At 35.7% G+C, this 17403-nt stretch overlaps 1 long non-coding RNA gene across 2 annotated transcripts in view; it reads left to right on the top strand.

Annotated features, from left to right (window-relative positions):
- LOC101791954 (uncharacterized) overlaps nucleotides 1–17403 on the top strand; it is a 132676-nt gene that overhangs the window by 92348 nt on the left and 22925 nt on the right. For both annotated transcript variants that reach the window (XR_011811124.1, XR_217885.6), the window contains 2 exons: nucleotides 14239–14346; nucleotides 16913–17004. This is a non-coding gene — a long non-coding RNA (uncharacterized lncRNA). The remainder of the gene's footprint in view (nucleotides 1–14238; nucleotides 14347–16912; nucleotides 17005–17403) is intronic.

Below are 17403 nucleotides of genomic sequence, written 5' to 3'. Positions count from 1 at the left end.
GGCTGTATTGCTTTTCAGACCGTGAACCCTGAACTAGGAAAGGTGAGATGTCATTCCAGAATTTTGTATTTTGTATTTACGGATTATTTACTTTTTTTTTTTTTTTTTTTTTTTTTTTTAAACGGAGACTAACTGATTTTCCATTAGAAATGAATAAATCGTCTTTTATTCTTAATAGGTAGATACGGATGAAATGTGAAACAAGCTTTTCAAAACAGTGGTTGGTTTTAGTTAATTTTCATTGAGGAGATGGAATTCAGTAAATAGTGACTATAATTTCCTATCATACTCTGGTGTAGTGTCTGCTCATGAAGGAAGTAGAAAAGCTGTGTTCTCATTTGGCTTTTGCAGTTATTTACTGCTCTTTCTACTGTGTCACTGCAATGCTGTAGGACAGTCTCCCTGTTGCTATTTCTTGTAGTTAGTGAACATGAGAAGCATTGTTATGCTAATGGTTCTTCCACCAAAATTTCCCTGAAGATTACAGTTGCAAATGGTGCCCTCCTGCTGCCTTCCTCTTTGAATGAATCACACCTTCAAAATGAGTGCCACTCTCCTGCTCTGGCCACCTAACCCACCCAAAGGTATTTCTAAGGGGAACGGTGTAGTAATTATTCACTTCATTCATTTCCATAAAAATTCGACTTGTTGAAAGAAACATGATTAGTACCTTTTACTTAAATGGCAAGAACTCTCATAAGAGGCTGTGCAAATGAAATTGTATATAAAAACATGTCAAAAAATGATAATCATATCAAAAATCAGCTCTGAGTGAATAGAAGTGATGAGATGAGGAAATGATGCATGCAACGAACCTTGAGTCTCAGGGGAGATGTCTGTGTTGCACAGAAAACTTGGGCTGTCAAACTGGTTTTAATCTTAACCCCTGTGCCTGTACCTGGAATCTGAGACACCTTAAAACCAGAATGACTTACAAAGGCAGGTTTTGCCTTTGCAAGGTCCAGGATGCAGCCTCTCTTCTATGTGATGTTTGTCTCCTCAGGGGTTTCCTGCAATGGCCCTTGCGGGGTGCCCGGTTGCTCTGGGGTCTGGAGGAAATGGACAGGGGCAGGCAGGAGGAGCTTGCAGATGTGAGATAGGGATTTCACTGGAGTCATGTGCTGGGAGAAGCCTTGGATCGGTGTTTCAGCCCAAAGGTTATTCTCTCAGCCTGTGACACACTGGTTCCTGCTGGCTTTCTTCGTTGTCAGTCAGTCTGATTAAACATAGCCGAAAGACTGAGGACTGCTAAGTTCAGGTCTACAAATTTTGGTCAAATATGTATAGACAGATTCTGAAAACATATTCAAGGAAGGTGTGCGTTTCATGGGTGGAAATTTCTGCCTGTGCTTTTGGTTATTGCATTGATTATTTACATTTACAGTCTTTAAATGTGTTGGGGAAAGAATTGCTGAGGTGAAAAAGGGGAGCTGAATGATCATTTTGCTGTGTCAGTGCTACAAATAGAGACTTAAACAAAACAAAACAAAAAACAACAAACAAACACACACACAGACACAAAAACAAACAAACAAACAAACAAAAAACAACAAAAAAACCTTCCAAACCAAACCTCCTCTCCTGGGCCATCTTCTGTCCTGTGTCTGTTAGTTTCCTACCCTGGCGGTACTACTTTTGCCCATTTGCAGTAGCATCATGCCCTTTGTTGTGTAGGGTGAATTACTCTGGACCAAATTTTAGACTTTATTCGGGCAACAGACCATGGAGGTGTGAAGTGAACCAGGGTGTCCTTGCCAGTACGTGGGTGTAATCCCTACCTTTTACAGGAGTAGGGCTCGCTATCCTGGCAGCCAGCTGGCTTGACAGGTCTAGTCTGTATCTCTACAGAGAGAGAATAGACAGAGACCTTTTTCTTATCCATAGAGGAAACTTGTTTATTTATTTAGTCTACTATATTTGAACACACTTGTCTCTTTTTTTTTCTGATATTTTTTAAATGGAGTTTTTGCTGTGTGACAGCCATCTTCAAACTGTCTGTTGCATGCGGCCTATTATCTGTAAAGCTACGAATTATGAAACAATTCCCAGGGATTTGTAGACTTCTGAAAACTGAATCCCACTGTAGAAACTTAGTGAATTAAATTGCCCCAGTGCCTGTGGTTCTGTGAGTTTGTAAGCCTTCCTTCTATGCAGAAAAAAATGACACATTAAGTAAAGAGAAATTCTACAAGCTGAAGCCAGCAGAGATTCTGCTGTGCATTACCTATCATTCTTCAAAAGATGTTTGATCCTTAGATAAAACATTTGTTAATACTTTAAAGATTTCAACTTAGGAACTTTAAAGATTTTCTCTTTTTCTATGGTAGAAACCTAATGATATGTGATAATTTTACTTAAGTATTAAATTCCTTTCAGTACCTGGAGCTAACCATTCACCTTGGGCATTCAGGAACAACAGTGTAACACAGGAATGGGGAATCAGGGAGTGAAAGGAGGAAATGGGGGTGGTGGAAATGAGATGGAGGCTTAGCATCGTTTCAGGGATTGGATTTAACTCTGAGGTCTCTTACTTTCTTCTAGCAACATGAAAAAGATAATCTTTTTATGTCATTGATAGGCAAATTGTGGGAAATGCTGAATGCAAGTCACAGAAACTAATTAGAAAAAGAATTAAAAGAGGAAAATCTCCTTTCAGATACAAAATCATGTTATTGGATAAACTAAGGTTCTGAGAGTTGTATTCCCTTTCTCTCCTCTTTATTTTTTAAAATTTGTTTGCAGGAAATGAAGCAAAGCAGAGCAAACAGAAAGGAGTGGCAGGGTGTTAATTGAGAGCTGATAATTAAAGTGAAAAATAGTCAAGGAACAGATAACCTTCCAGCTTTCAGTGTGAAAATCATGATGGGTACCACCTATGGACTCTCAGTGCTGTTGTGATAACCCTAGGAAGCCACCAGTGAGAGCCTGAGTGATACACGACTCTGTGCCCAAGAATAAACATTAGCAAATGGGGAGTTTCATAAAACTGATTTTTTTTTAATTGATTGTTTTCTCTTTTCCTTCTCTATCTTGGTGCCTGTGCTGTTGATGGGTATGAAATGGAAAGGATGTACTCCCTTGGCAATAAAAAGCGTGGGTGAGCAAGTGGCAGTTGCAGGGTAATGGCAGACCGCCTTGTTCCAGCCTCAGCTGAGTGCTGCAAGATTAAATAGATTAAATGAAAATAAATGAAAACTAATTGAATTCAGAGATATAAGAGATGAAATCAGAGCAGTACAAAATTAGGCCCAAGACTAGGACTGCTATTTTACTTTTTGGCAGCTTTCTCTTTGGATTGCCAGAGCGAGGAGCTCGTTTAGTCAGCTAGGAATGAAAATAAAACAAAGAACACACCGTGAGACACTATCCTTTAATTACAACAAGGCTAGGTTTGCAAAAGATGTACAATATCTTAGAAAATGAATAGTTTGAGAACCATCTTTAACTGAAGTTGCTTGATTTTCTCTATTTTTTGCTTTAAGTAAGATGACTTGGAGTTTGAGTGTGTATCTGACTGTTGTCCAGATTGATAGTAAGAATCTCTTCTGTGAAGTGAAAATGTTCAGAAGTGTAATGAAGTCTGTGAGACATTTTGACTGGGACCCACTCTGGATTTTGTTGTATGCTCAAAGAGAGGTGGTGGCTAAACTTACTAACTCTCCATTCCTTCAAATAGGTGTGTTTTATGGAAGGACCTAAATTTAGGAACTGATGAGTTTTATTTCCAGACAATGTAGAGAAAGTACTAAACCTAAGGGACGGTATAGAAAATAAAACAGACATGGAAGTGAGAAGAGTATAATAGGGAGAAGGCAAGTTTTAAAATGAAAAGAACAAATTGAGAGCAAAGCTGTAGGTATGTGTTGTGTTTTTCTGGGCCTTGGATTTAAAAGAACAGTGAACTTGAAGCAGAGGATGAAGGGTTTGATTTGAATATGAATGTCTGGCAGGGTCTGAGCAGCATGAAAGGGATAATTTTAACAGCAGCTTTTTGAATATGCTGGTTGGTTACAAGCTGAGATATAAGTAGGCTAGACAGGCTATAGCTAAGATCAAGGATGAGGGAAAAAAGACATGAAAGACAGGTGAAATTCACCTATGTGCACAAAAGTCTGGCAGAGCATGTATGGCTTTCAGTAATCCTACATCCTATTTTGTAAATTTAATTGGCATGTTGGGTTTTAGGTTGGCAAACAAATTTCATTCAGGCAGTCAGGATATATTTTATGGTTTATGTTGATATGCATAGTACACTGAGGGCTTGGGGGAAGGTCTGGAGTGGAGGGAAGGTTATCAGATTATGGATTCTGCTCAGATACTTGTCCAATGGAGGGTGGTGACTTGTAGTAACAATGAACTTCAGCAGTCAGTATGTGGAGTCAGAGGTAATGGTAGGGTTTCCAAGAAAAAGCTAAAATGTATCCAACATTGGATCTAGATAATGATAGACTTAAGCAAAGACCTTGAAAGGCTTTTTTGGAGTTAATCCCTGCTTGTGCTATAGAAGTAAAATGTCAAAGCAAATATAATGATTAGTGAAGTAATCAAAACAGTAAGAAAAGTGCCCAGCACTTTTTTATCTTGCTTTGTAACAAACACTTCTTAAATTCTACAGTGATGAATGCTACTAGGAGAAAATACCATACAATGAAAGAGTTTAGCAGGCATAGGTGACCATTGAAAAAGGACTGTAAGTGGTTGAAATAATGTTTCCAGCCAAACCATTTGACAGATGAAATACTTTTCTCTACCACTTCAGAATTCTCTCTCTGTCAAAGCCACTTCATTCCTCATTAGACATAAATTTAGAATATCTTTTTTTTTTTTTTTTTTTAAACAAGTCATTCGTATTCTTCTAAATCTTTCATAGAGAAAAACTTTAACTTTTGGCACTGGCTCTGTTAGAGGCAAGAATAAACTCCAAATCACTCTTTCCAACTTCATTTGGACCATTTGCAAGTTTAACAGTTGATATAATATTTCCAGAATTTAAGGCCTTACTTTGCATGCAACAGAATCTATAAAATCCCATCAGAACCTTTACTTGACTTTGTCATAGAATTATTCTTATAGTTATTAACCAAGTAACCAATGAAAATGGATTTTTATTTTTATTTTTTTGGGGGAGGGGGAGACTCACTGAAAAATCAGAATCTGAATTCATTTATTGTATAATGCGAGAAAATTAACATCAAGACTGTATTCTGCTCTTTTTAGTACGTTTCTTTAAATATTGCTGACTGAAATCTGATGTTTTTCTGAACTCTTGAGTGTTCCAGCCTGTGTATTTTTAATTCATTTCATGAAGTATTTCAAAATTGAAAATACAGAGTATTTCCATACTTGTAATGTTACTTTATTAGCTAGAATGCCATAAACTCATCACATATTTGTTTTTCTCATCTATTGCCTGAAAATGCCAAGTAAAGTGTAGTCACATATTTCATTCTAAAAGTGGAGATATGTTTTCAGTATAAATTAAATGAATGGTATGAGTGTGTTGAAACAGCAGTCCCATTAGAACTTAGCTCCAAGGAATATGCTTGGAACTAAGTAGAATAGTGTTATGTCTTTCCTCACTAAAAATAATGAAATCTGATCTGAAACTTTTGGCTAAAATTAAATTTCAGTAAATAGTCAGGGAGCAGAAAATGTGTCTAACTTGCAGCTTATCTCCCCCTGTTGTATTTCATACAACACAACAAACACCTCTCATTCATAATTTTGTTGCTTGTTTGGGTCAGAATTTTGAACAGCTTTCACAGATGAACAAATATGTGAGCTATTTTGAAATTTGAAAATCTGTTTGAAAGTTCCATAAATAGGAACAATTGAATACCAAACTGTAACAAAAATCTGGCAAGGATTGCATGTGCCAAACTCTTAAGAATCTGTCCCTCAAAGTATAAAAGTACAGGCTTATCAAAACAAAAATATTTTAAAAGTATGGAGAAAGCTTCCTCACCACCACCACTTAACATTTTTGCTGCCTTCTAGTCCAGCTCACCCAAGACCACAAGCAAACCAGACCAACATTTCTTCAAAATTGATCTTTGTAGTGCATGCTTTGCTGGGGTACTATCATGTCTTACAGTCAACAAGTAGTGAAGCTCACCTCATCTCAAAGGACTATGTAAACTTTATCATCACAGCCTTGGAGAACTGAAGGGATTGCATATGGATGCAGGGTATAGATTTCTTTGGGGTTGAGGTGGCTGCTACCTTCCTGGTTTGAAGTTGGAAGCAATTAGTTTTCTTGCACTTTTTCTGTTATTCTTGCTAGAAGATATTCAACTAGACAATATATATTTTCCTTTTTTTTTTTTTTTTTTTTCGGTAGTCCTATACACATGTAGCTCTGATTGTTATTGCGAAGTATTACTCATTTTTTAGCTTTCTTTGAGCCTCTGCAGCACAATTAATGGCATTCATTTTCTGGATACTATACAAGCTTTCAATGCCTAACATACCATAATTTGCTCATGGTATTTCCATTAAGAAGCGTACTGTCTCTTAAAAGACATACATTAAGTATAGGATATTTTCTGTGGAAACATACGGTTCCTTTTATTTTTATTTTTATTTTTATTTTTATTTTTATTTTTTTTAACATAGACTTTCTTTGTCTGTGATTTGTCTGTGTCCTTAAAAAAAAAAAAAAAAGACTTTTGAGGGTATTTTTTTAATATATTATATATACATATATTTTATATATTATATATATATTAATATATTTTATATATATTTTATATATATATATTATATTTGCACTTAAAAATTGAACCAACACTGGTGAAAGCTGAAAGTAGAAGACAGTCTTTTTTGTTGACAAGATTATCAGTCAGTACTTCTGACATCTGTCAGTCTGCTGCTGAGGAAGAAAAGTTCTAAGTATTAGGGATTGGTATATTTGTGTCTGTATATCACCATTGTTATATGCATTGTGATATGAGGGCATTAATTGTCCTTTAGGACTCTACAGGGCAAAGACTCTACAAGAACACTGGAAAATAGAAAAACTATCAGAAAGGGCTTTCTACTGATTCATCTAATGAATACAAACAAACAAATTCATGAACTTAGCTTTTGTGACTTTGGCCATCACAATAAATAAATAAATACAACTATTTTGAAATGTACAAGAGTTGCAACTCCCGAGCTATGTGCATTAGAGAACAAGTAATGCTTCTTAAGCGATGACAGCCTCAGACAGGCTTCAGAATGGGGTTAATCATTCCATTCCAGAGAAGACTGAAATGTTGCTGGAAACAGCTGTTCAGGTGAACAGTGTCTGAAAACTATTTTGTAGGGTAACTCCATGAAACTGATGAGGCCTCCTGTGGGAGCATTAAATTCTCAGCTTTTGACAAAAGTAAATCCAAGTATCTTCTGTACATGCTTTCTTTTGGTTTTATGGCAGTACCTCCAAATAAGATATCACCTCATAAACCCTGATTTTTTATTTTTATTTTTATTTTTTTGGCCATCTTTCAGTGAAATTGAAAAATTCCTAAAAACAGAATGGACGAAGGTTTGCTTTTATGGTTATAATAAATAGGATGAGTCCCTTGTGTTATGCAAATAACTGTGGAAAAGAGGTATTTCAAGTTCACAACAAAGCTATTTTCTTTTAGTTGTGCAGTTCCAATCTTTAAGTTCAAGAAGGAACAATAGGGTAAGGTGTAATAATTGCATATCTTGAAATAATTTTGAGAGATGAATTGTAGTCATACAGAATCTTTTGTCATTCGAAGTTTGAGTTAAGGGTATACAGTTTTTTGCAGTGATACATCTATTAATAGAATTGACATTCCAGATGGTAAAAGGCAATAAAACTGGGAGATGCACAAGTCATTGCTTACCAGCTAGGAATGTTTTTCTTTACCTGATAACTCCAGGGTATTTGTTTGTAATAAGAAAGTCTTTGAGATTTTCAGAATAGCTTTAAGCTACTCTGAGTGGAAATAGGAAGCTGTCCACATTTTGACCTACTTCATAGATATCTTCTGAGCGATTTTTTTTTCTTTCGGTACTGAATTCAGAAGAGTTATGTATTCATTCAGAACTATTCTTAAGAAAAAAAAATGATTTTATTGATATAAGATTTTTAGATAAAATATGCTATTTAACAGCTTATTACTTGTCTGACAAATTCCAATGTGTACTATGTTTATAACATGGGGCTGGAGATACCTGTTAAATATGTTATATGATGACAAGTTTTATTGCTACAGATTGCAGTGATCAGTGTTCCTCTGTATTTTTCAAAAGCAAGGTGGAGTTATAAGCACTACACTGTCTCCTAGGACTCTGAATATATTTGTTTTCTGAGTAATTATGTTGGCTTTTGGCAGTAAGGCTAGGGATGTTCCCTTATATAACAAGGAAGTAACTTCACATGCACTTAGTCCATTTGCACATCCCAACTAATAAAATAGAGTTGAAATATAAATATATATTGTTCTATTTTTACAATCAAATATGAAAAAAATCAAATAAACTAATCAAGGCAGAGTAAAACTTCCAATTATCTAACACAATAATCATTATATTGTTTTTATTTTAAAAAGTATAATTTTCTTGTCTCTTCTTAGAAAAGAAAAGCTGCAAGTGGAGGGTGTTTGAAGAGAAGAGGTGGGCTGAGGGCAGGACAATAAGTCTGTTATTAGTCAGATCTGACAGCAATTCCCTGTACGTGGGTTTGGAGTCTGTCAAGTGTCCTAGACAGCTTTTAGAAACTGTAAGTAATTTTAAAGGAGGAATTAAGCCACTGCTTACCAGCATGAAGTAAAGATGCTTTGCTTTAGATGCACATTGGTATATGATTTTGGAGTTCTGAATTTTTTATTATGTGTACTTCATTTGAGTTATGGAGATATTAAACTGACCCTAAGAAAAGTCCATGCTACAGCCTGCCAAAAGGTTTTCCTGTTACACTCTTCATTTTGTGATTAGCCGTCATAGATTTTAGTAGAAGGAAGCTCATTCATGCAGCCTAGTTTAGATTTCACATAGTTGTCACTTTTAGATGACAAGTGTTAAGATATTATAGAGATAGGTAGTAGCATAAATCCTCTGGCAGTCGTTAGCCTGGTGTACTTTTAGAGTATACTATATACTTTTACATATAGTATACTTTTGTAATTCTTCTCTTATTAATATTCAGCAACATAAAAAATAGACCAGCATGATCTCTAAATAAAATAAAATAAAGAGGATGATTTAGTCTAAGGATCTTTCATCACTATTTTAATAGCTTGAGATTCTATGCAAGATGGCTGGATCTTGTATTGTAAGATGTGGGTAGTTATGTGTGGGGAAACAAAGAATATTTCATCTCTTAAATCTGCTCAGCTTTAGTGACCGAACAAGAGATTTGCAACTGTTTTGTTTGATATTTCCATTAAGTTAGTGGCTTTCCAACTTTGTTGTGGAATAAAAGTCAGGAGATCTGACTGCATGCATTGTTCTTTCTCAAGAGACTAGATTTTAATTCTGCAAAAGTCCTGTAACATTACTATCTTTCAGCATCCTTGTCATTAAAGTGTGGCAGGAAGAGAAGGAATAGGAAAGAAACACAAAGGGCAACTGCGATCTGAAGATTTCCCTGGGGAAGATGAGCAAGGTACTATTTGGGCTGCCAGAAGGTGAAATCAGAGGAATGTCTCCGTTTTAAGTATGTTGGGAATGATTTAATTCTGTCATCATCAGCCGGATGGAAAACATGCTGACAGGCTTGGAACTACCACTGACAGAATCAAAGGGCATTGGGGTCACAGTGTGATTAGTTGGCACAACAAGGGCACCTTTGATAACTAGCTGTGTTTGGTAGGTTAGTGCATTAATTGGTGTGAAGAACACTTTGGTATTAGTATTATGGTGTATATATGTACATATACATATAATTCTGCTGGAATGCTGTTTTTAGTATGTTAGGGCTGCTCTTTTTAGTACAGTGTTTTAGGGTAACATTATGTTGTGCAACTATCCAGATGGGTGGAACTATACAGAATTATTTGTCTTTTAATGCATAAAGGAAAACATATCACAAAAACTACTAAATTCATGGTGTGTTCTGCAACGATCCAATACTGTGTGCTACCACCTTTATATTTTTGTGAAGGAGATGGTTTGTTTTTTTCTGATGATATTTCAATTGTTCGTGTTATTTTGTGGGCTTTCTTTTTGAGCTGCCCTAATACCAAGCTCTTTTACCTTTTCCTCGGTCTATAGACACTCCAGGGAATATTCAGTTTCACAACAATGCATATGCTTCTCTAGCTGTACAGAGGAAGAAGCTGTGCATTATGATCTCTTTTCAAAAGTCTGTGTGTTTGATCATGTAACGAGGTCAAAGTGTTCTTCACACATACTTTTATGGTGTTATGTCAATGACCTGATATGCCCTAGAAGAGAGAAGCAGGTGGTTAACCATTTAGTAGTTCTCTGTGTATATATGTAGCAAGAGATTACAGTCAGTCACCGTATTATTAAAAGAGTCTCAACTGATCATTCAGGTATTTTATTTGTGCATGAAAACACGACTGGAACATTTGTAGCTATCTTTCCTTAGACGTCCTCCTTGGGTCTCACTTCTGGCAGAGAGAAGGGTTTCAGCCCTTGGGCTTAGGGCAGTGATATTTCTAGCCAATTTATCCCACCTTTCCTTATAGACAGATGGTTCAACCATTTTGACACCACTGTTAGTTTGCTTAACTAATCCTTTAATCCTATTCATAGTTTCTGTTAGAGGGTGAGGTCCTGATAATCCCTTTGGGCAAATTTGCTTTCCTTTTATTCTCTCAGCTGGTGTTCAGGCCTTGCTGAGTGGTTGCTAGCCATAAAAAATATAGTAAATTTCTAGCTAATTACAGGGCACTAATTGAAGGACTTTTCACTTCAGGTTTTACTTTTTCTGTCATTGAATATGAACTCAACAAGTCATTCTGCACGGATTCATTGTGCCTTGTCCCATAAACCATAAAATTTTGTCTCTAATTAAAGGAGTGGAGCCTATACCTTTAAAAAAAAGCTTGGAAATGTCTTTACAGAGAGAAAGCAAAGTATCAGAACTACAGGGTTTTAGAAAAGGCCATGTTTATATATCATATTACTACTTCGTTGACATTAGATCCTATTTAAGTAAATGTCCCCTGCTTCTTAGAGAACTTAGTATCTTCTTAGCTGCTTTATATTCTGAATCTTGAAATTATCTGAGTTTTAAAATAATGTAATAGAAGAAAAGTTGTCTTTGCTTTGATTATTTGTAACAATATCAGATCATAACTTGGAAATGCTGTCATATGCATTGTTCAATCAACAGTTAAGGGAGGAAGGCGAGTAAATGGTTGAATGGGATTCAACCATACCAGGTCTGTCAATGACCGAGTAATTACAAGCTCAGGGGCTGTGATGTTCCTTTAGTAACAGTCTACTGTAATCTTCTGATAGACAAATTTGGAGAAGCAGATTATTTATTTATTTATTTATTTATTTATTTATTTTCCTAAACGTGGCTCTTCTTTAAAAATACTTTATTTCAACAAGACCTTATATTTTTGAGGCAGCCATTGTCTTAGCAGGTTCTGGAGGAAGGACTGAGTCTTAAAAGTAACAGTTTAAGGACTGAGCAACTCTGCTGAATAATGTGCTGCCTGCAGATATCCTACTGAAGAACAGAAATTTCACAGAAGGAAGAATGAAACGTTTTCCAGGGCAAACAAAGACTTTGCACTAGGAAGCTAGAGGTTCTGCCTCCCTGACAGACAAGCAAGGAGCCCCTTATCTGTGTCCTTTTCTGTCAGGAGGGGGGACAAGAACTCTCCCAACAGGCAGGGGCTGGCCACTGAAACACATGCTCTGTTATCCAGCAAATGCATTGTAAAACTACAAGCTTTGCTCTTTTCCCTTTTTCAAGCATGCAGGCTATTGCAGTATTACATTTATTGCAATTTTGCTGTCTTGGCAAAGAACTTTAAAGTGTTTGCATGCCTCAGTGGATCAGTGATAGACTAAATGATATGTAACAACAGTAAATGTTTCTTTCTGCACTGCAGTCGTGTTTCATAGGTATCATGCTGGAAAAACAGATCAGTGTTTGAATCTACTCTGGTAGATCAGTGCTGATACACTGTACTTGAGGCAGGCAGCTCATACCTGCAGTACAGGAAGCCAGGGGAAGGCCTGGAAGGTTTTGCATGACCATTCTCCCAAAGGAGTTTTTCTATTGCCTGGAAAAAATAGCCTAAGCTTATAACTATGATGGCAGAGGATTTCATTGACAGGAGCTATGTTTGGATGTGCTAAGAGTGCCTGGCTGTGCTCCCCACTCCTCTCACTCCAAGCTGTTGACAGCTCAGCTTCAGGTGATCTAATAAAATGATGTTGCAACGATGGTGTGGAAGTCTCTTGCACTTTTGATGTAACTGGGATGCAAAGATGCTAAGTCATCACAGCATCCTGAAACTCTTAAACTGAATGCACTCGGAAATCAGTGTGAGTTTTCTGGATAGCATTAGTGGATGTAAGGCATAAGAAAAAGGAATCAGAAAGTATATTTTGGAAAAGCCATACACCTGCTGAAACACTTTCTATATATGCCTGGAGCAGTGCATTCCCCATCTGTAAAACTTATCTTATTAGAACAAACAGCTGGTTAATGGAGACAGAAATGTATTTTTCCAAATGGGCACTAATGCAAATGAAAAAAAGCATTGGTTTATTAAGAACAAAACTACCCATTTCTCTAGACATTTGTGTACATTGCTATAGCATCAGAGGAACTTAGAGAGAAACAAGTAAATACGTAATGCTGCTGAGCTATGAAAAATAATTGATATACTTTTGAAAGCTATGAAGAGTTATCTCAAAACTACATAAAAAGTTTGATCTTCACGTACCTTTTTCTAATATATTTTTTTCTTAATTATTATTATTTTTTTTTTTTCTGATTTCAGATTATGGTTTATGAGTTTTGTAGCTTGAAATCTTAAGGCAATTTGACAACAAAAATAATGCAGACAAGGAAATTGGAACTGTCAAAGTGCATTGACCCTGGCATAGAAAAGGCCATAAAACACTAATACATTGCAACTGATTTCACAGTGAAGGTCACACTGAAAGCCCCAAAGTAGCAGTTACTTCAATAACTGGGGTCTCCCTCATCTGGGTTGGGACTACTGGGCACCAAAGAAAGTCTGACAAAGGAGATGTGGTTGCATTCTCCATGCTTGGATAAAGGTTCCTTCTTTTCCATTCCTGTCTCACAGATCAAAGAAACCAGCTCAGCATATAGCAACTCAATAACTTTGCATGCGTGGAAGAGGAATTATTATCCCTTATGAGTTCATTCAAATTGGTTGTGGGATGAGAAAGCATGTACTTATAACACAAGAGGCTTCTGAAAGTTTGATTACACTTCAATCTGTGGCATCTTTTGGTAACAGCAGATGGAGATCAGATACAGTGGAGAGAACTTTGTTGTTAACTACCTAAATTTCATTAAATTCACCTTTAACTAAATTAAACATTCACTTGACTTCATCCATAGGCAAAAACATATCACATTCCAGTCTAGCCCTATATCATAACTGCCACAGGTCTGGCATTGAAGGCAATGCATGGATTAGGGGTGGGAATATTTTCTGCTTGTGTGTCAGGCATTATCCTTGATTTTAAATGTGTACAGTTTGTAATATTGCATGTAAGACATGACAGCTCCACTGGAATGCTGCTGAGGAGGGTGGGACAGTGAGTATCCCACAGTGTTTACTGGGGACAACTCACTGTAGTGTGGTCGGTCTATGCTATATTCTTTGAGGTCTTTATTTCTACTCATGGAGACAAATGGAAGATTGCAGCTTCAGAATATGAAACGTCCTTTGTAAGGGGACAATGCAGATCCAAACACTGTCTACAGAGACACCTAGATACTTCAGGGAAGTGGGGAGAGAATAACTGCTTAATTATAGACACTAATAAACACATCAGCAGGGGAACATGGAGTTCATTGCAGAGAAGTGTCACTACAATACAATCTACATACATTAATTGCTAGGTAATACTTTGAAATTATGCAGAAACACTAAACAAAACACAAACATGTTGTAGCCTTTTAAAGAGAAATTCAAGACCTATGACACCTCATGGAAAATTCTGACAAACACTGTTTAGAAGTGAATGTGCCTCTATTCTGTATTTTTTTTATTATTAATATTTATTTATTTTTTTTATTGTTAGGGCTACTTTAAAGGAACTGCAGCCTTAGTTCTCTGGTGTCCTGTTTTCAGAAGTATACATATAAATTTATGCACAGACAATCCAAATGTGAGAGCTGTGATTGTTCAGGTAAGCTGTTATATATGTTGATTTTCAGAACTTTTAGTGAAGAGGTGACGTATTTAAATTTATATGCATTATCTGTTCTTTGCAGTTTTCCCCTCTCTTATCATAATCTTCTCAACTACACTTATGCTATATCCTATGCACAAACATTGTGTGTCCTAATAGACACAATGTCATTAGCACTAAGCAACATTTCCACCAGTTTAAGCTTCTGGATGTTTCTCAGATCTCATTTGAAGAACATATGGAAATCATCCTACAACTAGCTGTGTTTTTTGGATGTGAATTTCTAAAGAAATTGAAGTTTTCTGTTTGAAACTTGGCAGGGGGTGGAGTGGGGAGTTTAAGGAGAAACGGAATATAATAAAACATAAGGAAAGACACTTATCAAAAATCTGTGTGATCTGGTTTCTATGTTTCCCTGTTCTAATTCAGAGTTTCTTTTTTCTTTCTCTCTCTCTTTTTTTTTTAATTGAAGCAAATCCTTTAATTTACTATTTTTTGTCCTTTTAGTTGACCTCACTAGTGTTGTGTGCGTCAATAGGAGTGCCTTCTCCAAAACCCATTAACGTGGTTGTCGACCGGATGCAGTCCAATCATGTTAATCACCATTATTCTTCAAGATTGTCAGACTACTCAAGTCATCTAAATGTGAATTTCATGTCTGAGAATTGATGTGTTCCTTATTTATACCATGTACCTTGCTAGAAACTGCAATACACTTAGCTTAAAAATCTGATATAAAAAATTAATAAAGATAAAGAAATCTCTTTAATACTGACGAAGACTCACCTGCTACTTGCTTATAAACTGGAATTAGAATTAGAGTGTTGTCTGCACCTTTCTTATCAAGATGCTAGTAAATTCAAAAGAATATCAACTTCTTGCTATACTATGTCTCCTCTTTGACTCTTAACACAGGCATATTAAAGAGAAATATAACTTTTTTTTTTTTTTTTGATGTGATTGCATCAGAAGAAAAGATACACTATGATTGATGCCAGTGGGGTTTGACAAATAGCAACTCTACAGAAATTATACAAAAATTTCCTTCCATATTTCCTCTCAACTGTTCTGCCACTTTGATGAAATGATAATCTCTCTAATCCATTTCTCCAGCTACAAAAGTATTTCAGAAACATACCCTTCCCTGCAGTTATTACTATGACTGAACATTTATTATCCAGCAAATGAGGTATCACACCCTCTGATAATTCTCCTGAAAAAAAAAAAAAAAAAAAAAGGAATAACTGCCCTCTATTGGGCATATTAATGATCAATTGAAATATCAAAAAGTGTTTTGTATATTCCGCATAAGATAATGCAGACTATTTAACTGATCAATATCCATTGCAGAAATATTTCAAATCTTGTAGGGATGAAATTCTGCATTGTGCTGAAGGGTGCCTTGACATGCCACTTATGCCCTAAACCATCAAGGTTATGGATTGTGGAGCTGTGAATTACCATTTTCATGTGCCTGAGTCCTGGTCAGTTTTGCCTTGAAAAATGTCTTAATGCACCAAATGATTGTGGCTTCTTCACTGAGTGTTCCAGGGCCTTTGCAGAAACACAGCTGAAAAGAAATGTGATGCAAAAATCACCAGCAGGCTTTATAGAAAGTCAGCCCTTGTTTAGCTGTTTGCTTTATTTTAAAAAATATATATTAAAAAGAGTAAGAACATATGGGAACTCTAAACCCACCAGAATACTTTAAACATCTTTTTTGGTTTTGTTTAGTCAGCTTAAAAAGATATAGGTGAAACTCAAGGTATACATCAGAGAACAGAGAAATTTTTTTTTTTCCTACTTTTGAACATTTTTTATTTTTTTTAATAAAATTGCTTAATAGTAAGAAAATACTTGCTGAGTGGTGTGGGTTGTTTGCTGGTCTTTAATCTCATTTTATTTTACGTGTACCTGATATATATGTTTGTGTGCATGTTTATATATCTGTGTGCGTGTACCTGTTACATGCAAATACATTAAAGTGTAGAGTAGGTACTATTTACTTACTTTGACCAATTTCTTAAGTGGTTTCCTTACAATATTATTTTATTATAGCCACATTATTTCTACCCTCTGCAAGTAGTTTCAGAACTTTCTAGCATTTGTGACACTGTGTAACTAAGGAAACCTTAGTGAATTAGTGTTCTAAGAGAAGTTCTTAAGCACAGTTGACTATCACCTTGAAAGAAGAATTTTTGAATAGTAATGATTCTTAAAAGTCGTATTAGTAGATTCCCTTCCTTGCTGTGGATGATCTTTAAAAAACAAATTCCAGTTATGTAAACCAATACAAAACAGTTTTGTTAAAAATACAAAAAGAAAAGTTAATATAGAATGTAAGTTAATACAAGTAAGAGTAATTTATCTATATTTACATTTTGCTGTTGCGTTTTCTCTCTGACTGCTAAACAAAACAGCTATTTCTTTGCTTGCTTCTTTAGTTGAGGCAATAGTTTACATGACTATTTATATTTTGCATTCTTATTAAGAATTTAATATTGCCTCAACCAGTATGAACTATCTCGCTTTTCATGCTAACAAATATTTAACACTTTTACAGGATTATTCTGTATATACTATGGCTGGAAGCAAGACCAGTTCCTGAGGAAGTGTTTCATTCAGCCAGCTTTGTGCCACTTGAGCTTTTTCCAGGTAAAGAATTTGCTTTCATGATTCCTAAAACCTGCTTTCTCTGCTAAATGTTACCTGTATATATAGAGTAAGTGACCTAAGAAAAGCCTGCTGAGTCAAAAGCACTCCATCCTAATGCCATTTTTGAGAATGGAAGAAAACCTAAAAAAGCAGTCAGGATTGGATCAGGCTTAGCTGGTAATACCAAGAATAGATATTTTATGTGAGTACTTTTTATTTAGTGGAAAAAAATTATCTCAAATCCAAATAGTTACCATAGTAACTTGTGTTATGGTATATTATTTATGGACATATTGCAACATACTATACATAATGCCTTACTTTTTTCAGAATGTATGTTTCTGGTTGTTCGTGCAACATTTCCATGGCTGAGTGAAAATGCCAGTTCTTTTTATTTGC

This window comes from Anas platyrhynchos, chromosome 8, assembly GCF_047663525.1.
Source record: "Anas platyrhynchos isolate ZD024472 breed Pekin duck chromosome 8, IASCAAS_PekinDuck_T2T, whole genome shotgun sequence".
NCBI classification, from domain to species: domain Eukaryota; kingdom Metazoa; phylum Chordata; class Aves; order Anseriformes; family Anatidae; genus Anas; species Anas platyrhynchos.
The sequence above is the reverse complement of the archived record's forward strand: the minus strand, read 5'-3'. Positions and strand labels throughout refer to the sequence as shown.